The sequence below is a fragment of the Rutidosis leptorrhynchoides genome, chromosome 6, assembly GCF_046630445.1.
Source record: "Rutidosis leptorrhynchoides isolate AG116_Rl617_1_P2 chromosome 6, CSIRO_AGI_Rlap_v1, whole genome shotgun sequence".
NCBI lineage: Eukaryota > Viridiplantae > Streptophyta > Magnoliopsida > Asterales > Asteraceae > Rutidosis > Rutidosis leptorrhynchoides.
In genome coordinates, this window is record NC_092338.1 from 170,252,064 (window position 1) to 170,264,674 (window position 12,611).

General features: G+C 37.8%; 1 pseudogene; it reads right to left on the reverse strand.

The window, feature by feature from the left end:
* Positions 1-12,611, reverse strand: part of LOC139854248 (uncharacterized) — a 126,892-nt pseudogene that overhangs the window by 93,445 nt on the left and 20,836 nt on the right.

Here is a 12,611-nt window from a genome sequence, read left to right on the forward strand (position 1 = left end):
GTGCCAATTTTCCTTCTGAATTGGACTATCTTATTCTTACTTGTTAGTTGGCTTATGCTGAGTAAATTATGTTTAAGCCCAACGAAATATGCAACATTTGAGAACGTGACATTCCTATTTGTCAAAGTACCAAAACCCTTTGTGTAACCCAACGAATTATCTCCATACGAAACAACTGGACCATCCTTTTCTTGATAGTCCATCAGCAGGGACTTACATCCGGTCATATGTCTCGAACAACCACTATCGAGATACCAGATTTGCTTGTTTTGAATGCCCTGCACAGTAGCTAAGAGATTAGTTCTTTTTGGGAACCATCCAAGGATGGGTTCTGGAAGGGTCATCTTTGATGATCTCTTCCTGTCTGCTGGTTTGCTTGAAGAGGCAGCAGCAGATGGGGTTAGGGTTAGAGTACACCAGTTGACTAAGTGAAACTTGCTGCCACATTTGTAGCATTTTCTCACATTTGGTATCGGTGACTGGTCATACACTGAGTAAATGGGTGCAGTAAGATCGGGTCGACTTTCGGTTACTGCCTCAATTAGCTAGTCAAGCTTGACTGTCATAATCTCAGTGATAGACAGCTCATCATTCGAGTCCACTTTTGCTTTTCCCTTAAGGGAAGCTTTCTTCTTAGAACCAGTACCATAGTCATGGCGTATTGCTTTGCCTTTATCACTTGACGAGCTAGCGTGGGAAGTTACTGGCTTGTCTACTGAAGCTGATGAGCTAGAAGAAGTTTTTCCTGCTGCCTTGGACTTGCCAGTATTTTGTTTGACTGGCTTGTCTACAGCTACTGGTTGACCAGTAAGTTTGTCATCAGCTGGCTCAACACAATTGGAACTCGAACACGAAGGGGGATCAGTTGGTTTAATTTTTCTTAGATTATTTTCAGTGATTTCCCTTTTAATACGTCTTTCTTTTGGAGTCATGTAGTAGATGCTTGAGGGGTCAGTAGTCTCATCAATTGAGGTACTGGCTTCTCTTGCTCTAACTTCATCCTCCAAAATCTCTTTCATGGCAGGTGGTGGGGACACAGCAGGTCTAACAAACTTATTTGTCAAGACCCTTTTACCCTTAACTATCTTGGCAAAAGTATTTGGCAAGACAACTTCAGGATCAGTTTCAAGAATTGGGTCCATGAAAGTAACTTCTGCAATAGCAGCAGTAGCAGCATAGTCACCAGCAAAGAAAGCTTCAACTTGGGCAGGCACCTGCTCGTTAACACACTTGGCTGTGCTTTGAGCAGATGTACACCACGAAGCGACAACCTTTTTAAGATTATCCAGCTGGTTCTTGACTTCTGCTGCCTCAACGTGAAGAGACTTTAAAGCAAAGTTTTGTTTTTCAAGTTTGGAAATATCATCTTTCAAGATTTTAATTTCATCATTTTTGCTTTTAAGTTTCTCATTTAAAGATTTGTTATCAGTTTTCAAAACTTCTTCACGTTTGCTGCCTCTACATAAGTCAACTCTTAGGTAGTCAAACATTTCGGCTTTTTCATCATCAGTATAAGTTCAAAAATTATCAACCTTATACATCAATTTAGTTTTCCATTGAGGTGAATCTCTTTTCTGATCAGCTTCCCTCATATCAGCCAAAAACTTACTACCACTATCATCCTCATCAGACTTCTTGACCTCCTTGGCCATCAAACACAACTTTTTATCAGAAGCATAACCAGCACCATCATCATCAGTATCACTATCAGAAGATGACGACGAGCTGGTTTCATCCCAATCATGATGCTCAGCAACTAGAACCTTTTCTGGCTTTTTACCCTTCTTATCAGTCTTAGCACTTTCCTTCATCTGAGCTTTCATAGCTTTGTACTTGTTTTTGTACTTATCAGCTTTTGAGAAAGAGTTAGCATGTGAAGTTGAAGGTTTCCTGGACATGCATTCAGCAGCAAAATGTCCAACCTTCCCACAATTATAACACTCAGATTTAGGACCCTTGACTGACTTGCTGCTATACCTAGCACTCGGTTTCTTACTCCCTTTGTATGACTTGTTGGTTCTATTACGATTGAACCTTTTGAACTGCCTAGCCAGCAAAGCCATACCTTCAGCAAACCCTTCTACATCACTTTCATCATCACTGCTTTCTTCAGACCCAGTACCACTATCCACATCACTCTCAGCTGTCTCTTCTTTTGCCAACAACTTTTGAACCAGTAAATCTTTTTGAGCTTTCTTTTTAGCAGCAACAATAAGAGCAGTATCATCTGTCTTAGAAGATTTTGAAGTGGTGGGGGCAGCCCTAAAGTTTTCTTTCAAGTTAAGTTCAAATTTAGCCTCTGCTTTCTCATGGTTCCAAAGTGAACTGTAGAGAGAAGACATGTTAAAGTTCTTTAAAGTCTGAGTGGTTCGTAAAGGGTCAGTAACATATTTCCATTTAGTAGGCAGTGAATCAATGAATTTGTTTACTTGTTCAAATTCAATATAGGTGACATTCAAAGTGATCAGGTCTGCAATCAAGGAGTTAAACCTAATAAAGGTTTGCTTAAGGGTTTCATTCTTGTAGGGAAAGAACATTTCATATTCTCTTTTCAAAGCAATCATTCTGTTCTGCCTTACTTCTCCCATACTGTGATGACCCGAAAAATTTCGACTAATTTAAACTAATTCTCTATACGATTTATTATTTTGGCACGTTAAACAAAGTCTGTTAGATTGAGTCTCAAAATTTTAGAACTGTTTCATATATACAATTACCTTTGACTACTCTCAACGATTCATGAACAATTATATGTATGTATATATATATATATATATATATATATATATGTACAAGTAAAAACGACTTTCCTACAGTAAAACCCTAGTTGCTTCAGTAAAAATTACTTTGCTACAGTAAAACACTATTTGCTACAGTGAAACACTATTTGCTACAGTGAAACCGTATTTTGCTACAATGCTACAGTGAAAACGACTTTGCTACAGTGATTTGCTACAGTAAACACTATTTGCTACAGTAAACACTATTTGCTACAGTAAACACTATTTAGTACAGTAAACACTATTTGCTACAGTAAACACTATTTGATGTCGACGAATTAGCAAACAAAAACGGAAAAGGCGGCCATGCGATCGCATAGCAAAAACACTGAAAACTCATGCGATCGCATGAGCTACAGTAAATCGAAAAGTACTATAAAAGGTCAGTTTTGCTCGACGATATTTTTCATAAATATATCTGTAACTTAAATTTTAATTTATCATTATAATTATAATTTAAGTTTAATAATAATAAAGTATATTCGAGGGTGTTTTAATTCGGGTTTCAAACCGCTTTAAGCTAAGGAAATATTGGGTATTGTTCGGGGTATTGTTCTTGAATCCAATGCCAACCATACAGTCATCTACCATCATTACGTCTACGCAATTTGCCTACAATATTGAATCGCAATATTGAACTGTGAGTTTATAGTCTCCCTTTTTAAATACTTTAAATATTTTTGGGCTGAGAGTACATGCAATTTATTTTAAACGCGATAAGACACAAGTACATACTAAATTCTACACTGAGTTAAACCGGAAATCCCTTAGCTTTGGTAACTAGTAGCTGCCAGTACATAGGATATGGACTGGTGGGCGCGAATAATTGTATATGGATCCATAGGGCTTGACATCCCCGTCCGAGCTAGAGCGCTAGCCTTTTAACGGACGTATGTTATTTGAGTTTAAGACACGTTGGTTTGCGTGTATTAAAACGAATGGGGTAATTATCACTATAGCGTTAAGTTTAGTTACCAGGGTGCTCTGTTACGTAGAATCTATTGATAAACTTTTGATGAAATCTTGTGGTCTATCTTTATATATGTTTATGACTCGAGCAATTAAACCTATAACTCACCAACATTCGTGTTGACTTTTTAGCATGTTTTATTCTCAGGTCCTTAGAATGCTTCCGCTGTGATGTGCTTGTTGCCTGCATGGAGTCTCTCATGCTTTGTACAAAGTTTATTGCATTCAAAATAAAACTGCGTTGTGTAATAAATAATTGGACTGTGATGTCAACCTGTAAATTAAAGACTTATGTATTTTGGGGTTTTGCTTATACCTAAGCACTTGCCCACATGTTTATAACTTTCTATGTTTAGAAAGTCACTTATTTTAATGAATGCAATATTTTATCAAAACGTATCATATAGAGGTCAAAACCTCACTGTGGAATCAATGATTAACGTGTCGCGTCAATAGCGATTTTGACGGGTCGTTACAGTTGGTATCAGAGCTTGAGGTCATAGGGAACCAGAAATTACATTAGTGTGTTTAACTGGTAATTGTTAGGATGCATTAGTGAGTCTGGACTATGACCATATCTGTTTTTACTGATTTTTGCTTATTATTTGGTCAAAAACATTATATGTGATATATTTATATGCTAACACAATTGTTGTTTCAATTATGTGATAGATGACTTCCTCTAATCCTATCATTTTGTACGACTCGGAATCGGACACTGAATCTATTCTATCCACAACTGAAAAGGGCGTTCCAATACCTATTAAAGAAGAAATTGTGTTAGCCGGGGAATCTCAACTCCCGGTAAACCCAGAGGAGGTTCCAGCTCCACCCAGCTTTAGTTTTCCGGAGCCACAGTATCGTTGGCATGGACCCATGATCCCTGGAGTAAACGAGGATCGTCCATTTCTAAACAAATATGGACATTGGTCCAGATATACCGCCGACGGGCGGGTTGTGCCGATTACGCCTGGCAGATTTCGGTTCATGACCACCGGTACATATTCTTGCAGTTCGTCATCATATTCTCCTACACATGACTCAGACAGTTCGTCATCAGACGAGATCAGTAAGGAGGAGGATTTCGCTAATGAAATAAAAGAGATCACTAAGGAGAAATTCCAACTTGATATAGATAATAAAAACAACCACAATAATAAAATGTCCTTAATTATTAAAAAAGAACAGGACCATTCGATCCGTAACCACCCTTATTGTATTAAACCCACTGAGGCAACGGGTACCCCAAAACCCCAACTAAAAATAAAATACACTGCCAGAATGTCTGTCGGACCATGTGCACACAAACAATTGGCAGAGAGAACCAAATGGGAAGAAGTTTCTGATAGTTCTGAATGAACGACCTCGCAACCATAAATCTTCCATGCGCTATTTTATTGCTTATGTGTGCTACTCTATCTTGTTATGTAAAATAAGCATATGTAAAATATCAGTATTGTATGGTATTGTATTATTTTGGTTTATTAATAATAAATGCATGGAATGATTATTTGTATTATTACTACTTATTATTATTATTATTACATAATAATGTAGTAACTCGCTATAATTTTTCATAGTGGAATATTATTAGGATTTTAGTAGTTAATTCCTTGTACTAGCTATTATGTATGAACTTAACGGGTAGGTAATACCCTAGAAATAATTATAAAATGCTAATAAGAAGAAAAGGCTTTTATAATAATCGGTTCATATTATTAATATGCTACGATTAACTATTGACAACTCATTTTACCTATAATATTCTATATGATTAAATTATATCTGTTGTGTTTATTGAAGAAACATGTCTCAAATGTCGGATGCTGAGTTTGAGCAACTAGTCGAGAAACGTGTGAATGAAAGAATTGCTGCAACCGAAACAGCAAAAGCAACAGCCGAAGCAGCAGCCAAAGCAGCAGCCGTAAACACAAATTCACGAAACGGATGCTCATACAAAACTTTTCAAGGATGCAAACCACAGACGTTTAGTGGAACTGAGGGACCAGTCGGTCTAACCCGATGGTTTGAAAAGATGGAGTCCGTTTTCAAAATCAGTAATTGTGCGAACGGAGACAAGTCAAAGTATGCTTCGTGCACGTTGCAAGATGGTGCACTTACTTGGTGGAACAATTATGCTAAAGCAGAAGGAATAGATACGGCATATGATATCTCTTGGGAAGAACTGAAAAAGATGCTAATCGAGGAGTACTGTCCTCGAAACGAGATCAGAAAAATGGAATCGGAGTTACGTAATCTGAAGGTTATCGGAGCGAATCTCAATAACTATGAAAAGCGTTTCATGGAACTAGCCTTGTTGTGTCCCGAATTGGTGCCAAATGAGAAACGAAAGATAGAAATGTATATTGACGGTTTATCGATCAATATCAAAGGAAATGTTACATCGTCCAAACCGAATACGATGCAGGAAGCCATGACAATGGCACACCAACTCATGGACCAGATCACAGAGAGTTCGATTAAGGCACCAATTACCGAAGTCAAGACAACTGAAGGAAAGAGGAAATGGGAAGACTATAAGGGCAAAAGTACTCACCTGAAGAAACAAGAAACTTTTAAAGGTAAACAAGATGGGGCAACTGCAAGTCCAAACTATAAGGGACCCCATCCGTTCTGCAAAAGATGTTACACACATCATGCAGGTTATTGTCAAGTGGTCTGTGATAAGTGCAACAAGAAAGGACATGTGGTGAAAGATTGTTATGCCACCGTTTCTGAAGTAAAGACAAAATTGACCGATGTCAAAAATGTTATGGATGCGGGAAGTCTGGTCACTTTATAAATCAATGCCCTGATAAGGAGAAGAACAAAGAACCCGCGCGTGGGAGGGCATTTAATGTTAGTGCCAGTAAAGCACGTGAGGATTTAAATCTTGTCACGGGTACGTTTATCGTTAATAATCAACTAGCTTCTATTATGTTTGATACGGGTGCTGATAGAAGTTATATGTGTAAAGACTTTAGTTCTAAACTAAAATGTGCATCATTACCTCTAGACGATAAATATACTATTGAATTAGCTAATGGTAAACTGATAAAAGCCGATAAAATTTGCCATGGTTGCGAAATGAATCTCGCTGGTGAAACCTTCAAAATCGATTTGATACCCGTAGAATTAGGAAGTTTTGACGTAATCGTTGGCATGGACTGGATGTCCAAAACAAGAGCGGAAGTTGTTTGCGCTGAGAAAGCAATCCGCATCCCTCGTAAGGATGAAACGTCATTAATGATTTATGGGGAGAAGAGCAACTCAAAGCTGAACTTTATCAGCTGTATGAAGGCCCAGAAACTTATAAGAAAAGGTTGTTATGCTATTCTGGCACACATAAAGAAGATCGATACTGAAGAAAGAAGCATTAATGACATGCCGGTTGTAAGAGAATATCCCGGAGTATTTCCAGAAGAATTACCGGGGCTACCTCCACATAGATGTGCAGAATTCCAGATTGATCTCATACCAGGAGCTGCACCTGTAGCCCGATCTCCATATAGACTTGCACCTTCAGAAATGCAATAATTACAAGACCAGTTGCAAGAATTATCGGACCGTGGATTTATTCGTCCTAGTTTTTCACCTTGGGGTGCTCCTATTCTGTTCGTCAAGAAGAAGGATGGATCTATGAGAATGTGCATAGATTACCGAGAATTAAACAAATTAACGATCAAGAATCGGTACCCATTACCGAGGATTGATGATTTGTTTGATCAATTGCAAGGATCAAGTGTTTATTCTAAGATTGATCTATGCTCCGGATATCATCAACTGAGAGTGAAGGAAGAAGATGTTCCTAAAACCGGTTCAGAACCCGTTACGGTCACTATGAGTTTCTAGTCATGCCTTTTGGATTAACTAATGCTCCAGCAGTATTCATGGATCTAATGAATCGCATCTGTAGACCGTATTTAGACAAATTTGTCATTGTTTTTATCGATGACATATTGATTTACTCGAAGAACAAGGAAGAACATGAGCAACACTTAAGACTGGTACTGGAGATACTCAAGAAAGAAGAATTGTACGCAAAATTTTCGAAGTGTGATTTCTGGTTACAAGAAGTACAATTTTTGGGCCATGTTGTCAGTAAACATGGAATTAAAGTTGACCCCGCCAAGATCGAAGCCATTAGTAAATGGGAAATCCCGAAGACTCCAACACAAAGTCGCCAATTCTTAGGTCTTGCTGGTTACTACCGAAGATTCATTCAAGATTTCTCTAGAATCGCCAAACCCTTAACTGCATTGACTCAAAAGGGAAAGAAGTATGATTGGTCCACAGAACAGGAATCCTCATTCCAGTTATTAAAGAAGAAGTTAACGTCTGCACCCATTTTGTCATTACCGGAAGGAAATGATGATTTCGTGATCTATTGTGATGCTTCACGCCAAGGTTTAGGATGTGTATTAATGCAACGCACAAAAGTCATCGCATATGCCTCACGACAACTAAAAATTCATGAAAAGAACTATACGACGCATGATTTAGAACTTGGAGCAGTAGTTTTTGCACTCAAAATATGGAGACACTATCTATATGGCACCAAGTGTACAGTGTACACTGACCATAAGAGTCTTCAGCATATTTTTGATCAAAAACAACTCAATATGAGGCAACGTCGCTGGGTAGAGTTGTTAAACGATTACGATTGTGAAATCCGTTACCACCCCGGAAAGGCTAATGTTGTAGCTGATGTCTTAAGTCGAAAAGAAAGAGTAAAACCTCTTAGGGTTCGAGCTTTGAATATTACAATTCGTACTGATCTCACAAAGCAAATTCAAGTAGCACAGTTAGAAGCTTTAAAAGAAGAAAACGAAAAAGGCGAAATGAGCAAAGGGTTAGAAAAACAACTTGAAGTAAAAGCCGATGGAACCCTGTATTTTGCTGGTAGGATATGGGTACCAAAACATGGTAACCTAAGGCAACTAGTACTGGATGAAGCACACAAAACGAGGTACTCAATTCACCCAGGAAACGGGAAAATGTACCACGATCTCAAGAAGTTTTATTGGTGGCCTAATATGAAGACAGAAATTGCTACTTATGTAAGCAAATGTTTGACGTGTGCAAAGATCAAAGCTGAGCACCAAAAGCCGTCAGGATTACTGCAACAACCGAAAATTCCGCAGTGGAAATGGGAAAGAATAACCATGGATTTCATTACGAAATTGCCAAGGACTACAAGTAGTCATGATACTATTTGGGTGATAGTTGATCGTCTAACTAAATCAGCTCACTTTCTACCAATAAAGGAGACAGACAGTATGGAGAAATTAGCACGCCTATATTTGAAGGAAGTAGTTTCCAGGCATGGTGTACCCATCTCTATCATATCTGATCGCGACACCCGATTCACATCACGTTTCTGGCAGTCATTACAAAAAGCATTGGGAACTCGATTAGATATGAGCACCGCTTATCACCCACAGACAGATGGTCAAAGTGAAAGAACAATACAAACATTGGAAGACATGTTACGGGCATGCGTGATTGACTTTGGAACCAGTTGGGATCTACACTTACCGTTGGCAGAATTTTCATACAATAACAGCTATCATACGAGCATCAACGCAGCGCCATTTGAAGCACTTTACGGTAGAAAGTGCAGATCTCCTATCTGTTGGAGTGAAGTAGGAGAAAGACAACTTACTGGACCAGAAATTATTCATGAAACCACCGAAAAGATCATTCAAATACAACAGCGATTGAAAACGGCCATGAGTCGCCAAAAGAGTTATGCTGATGTAAGAAGAAAACCGCTAGAATTTCAAGTGGGCGACAAAGTCATGTTGAAGGTGTCACCCTGGAAAGGCGTTGTACGATTCGGTAAACGAGGAAAGCTAAGTCCTAGGTACGTAGGACCCTTTGAAATCACCGAAAGAATTGGAGCAGTTGCTTATCGATTAAAGCTACCACAAGAACTTAGTAGTGTTCACGACACATTTCACGTGTCAAATTTGAAGAAATGTTTAGCTGAAGAGGATGTCGTAATTCCTCTTGACGAAATACGAATTAATGATAAACTCCATTTTGTCGAAGAACCTGTTGAAATCATGGACCGTAAGGTCAAACAATTAAAACAAAGCAAAATACCGATAGTTAGAGTTCGTTGGAACGCAAGACGAGGACCCGAGTTTACTTGGGAACGTGAAGATCAAATGAAGCAAAAGTATCCACATTTGTTCACTGATATCGCTCATGAAATAGGTACTACTCAAAATTTCGGGACGAAATTTTCTTTAACGGGGAGGTACTGTGATGACCCGAAAAATTTCGACTAATTTAAACCAATTCTCTATACGATTTATTATTTTGGCACGTTAAACAAAGTCTGTTAGATTGAGTCTCAAAATTTTAGAACTGTTTCATATATACAATTACCTTTGACTACTCTCAACGATTCATGAACAATTATATGTATGTATATATATATATATATATATATATATATATATATATATATATATATATATATATATATATATATATATATATATGTACAAGTAAAAACGACTTTCCTACAGTAAAACCCTAGTTGCTACAGTAAAAATTACTTGCTACAGTAACACACTATTTGCTACAGTAAACACTATTTGCTACAGTAAACACTATTTGCTACAGTAACATTATTTGCTAAAGTAAACACTATTTGCTACAGTAAACACTATTTGATGTCGACGAACTAGCAAACAAAAACGCAAAAGGCGGCCATGCGATCGCATGGCAAAAACACTGAAAACTCATGCGATCGCATGAGCTACAGTAAATCGAAAAGTACTATAAAAGGTCAGTTTTGCTCGACGATATTTTTCATAAATATATCTGTAACTTAAATTTTAATTTATAATTATAATTATAATTTAAGTTTAATAATAATAAAGTATATTCGAGGGTGTTTTAATTCGGGTTTCAAACCGCTTTAAGCTAAGAAAATATTGGGTATTGTTCGGGGTATTGTTCTTGAATCCAAGGTCAACCATACAGTCATCTACCATCATTACGTCTACGCAATTTGCCTACAATATTGAATCGCAATATTGAACTGTGAGTTTATAGTCTCCCTTTTTAAATACTTTAAATATTTTTGGGCTGAGAGTACATGCAATTTATTTTAAACGCGATAAGACACAAGTACATACTAAATTCTACACTGAGTTAAACCGGAAATCCCTTAGCTTTGGTAACTAGTAGCTGCCAGTACATAGGATATGGACTGGTGGGCGCGAATAATTGTATATGGATCCATAGGGCTTGACATCCCCGTCCGAGCTAGAGCGCTAGCCTTTTAACGGACGTATGTTATTTGAGTTTAAGACACGTTGGTTTGCGTGTATTAAAACGAATGGGGTAATTATCACTATAGCGTTAAGTTTAGTTACCAGGGTGCTCTGTTACGTAGAATCTATTGATAAACTTTTGATGAAATCTTGTGGTCTATCTTTATATATGTTTATGACTCGAGCAATTAAACCTATAACTCACCAACATTCGTGTTGACTTTTTAGCATGTTTTATTCTCAGGTCCTTAGAATGCTTCCGCTGTGATGTGCTTATTGCCTGCATGGAGTCTCTCATGCTTTGTACAAAGTTTATTGCATTCAAAATAAAACTGCGTTGTGTAATAAATAATTGGACTGTGATGTCAACCTGTAAATTAAAGACTTATGTATTTCGGGGTTTTGCTTATACCTAAGCACTTGCCCACATGTTTATAACTTTCTATGTTTAGAAAGTCACTTATTTTAATGAATGCAATATTTTATCAAAACGTATCATATAGAGGTCAAAACCTCACTGTGGAATCAATGATTAACGTGCCGCGTCAATAGCGATTTTGACGGGTCGTTACACATACCCTCATAGGTGACATCTAGATAGTCCAACATAAGCTTGACATTTCCTTTCTCCTTAATCAGTTTGAACAGTGGGTTAGGCAAAGTTATAGCTAACAGGGTTCTGATTTTAGGGTCAAGTCCAACACAACGTTTATCCTCAGCATCTCATCTAGAAGGAGTGAGAATAACCTCTATGCCAGGAACAGCAGGAGTGTCAGCTGTAGCTGAAGCACTACCAATAGTCTCAGTGGGAACAAATGGACCATCTGTGGCAATACCAGGTATGAGTGGGTCAATAGACTCAAGGTGAAGCATGAATTTTGCCTTCCAAGTTTCATACTCATCTTCATCAAATTTGAGTGGTCTATTGGATGAGCCATTTTCAAGGTAAGTTGTATTTGAATATGCAGCCATGAAAGAATTCAGATCCAAGATATTAATTATCAAGACTGAAGCTCTGATACCAGTTGTTGGTCCCTTGATAGCAACAGGAGTATTAGAGAGGGGGGGGGGGGGAATACAATTTCTTTTAATTAACTTAACAGTTAAACACGATTAGTATTCAAACATGTAAATTAAATAGAGTCACAGGTAATTTTCGACGGTTATTCTTTATTGATTGAATCACAAAGAATCACAACTATCCTTGGCGGAATGATAGTTGGTTGATACAGATTACCTAGAATATAGCTAAGAGGTAAACTAAAAGCTATTACACGTTTTTGACTCTAAATAGAAAAACCCACACCACTAGTTGTTACAATAGTGGATACAATAATTTATAGTAGTCCTATTAACCGGGTAATGGTTCTATTGTCCACTGGTACATAGGATGTCTGTACTTGTGGGGACAACTGCATCAGAGAGCATGCTCTCCTCTTTCCTCTTTGGTAGCTATTTGCAGGAACACCTCATTTCGGTTTGGCACCACTATTTGATTAAACAAATAGAATGTTGTGTTCCCTAAGTGTTGACAAAGTATAACACATGTCTGCACATGCGTTAACCTTCT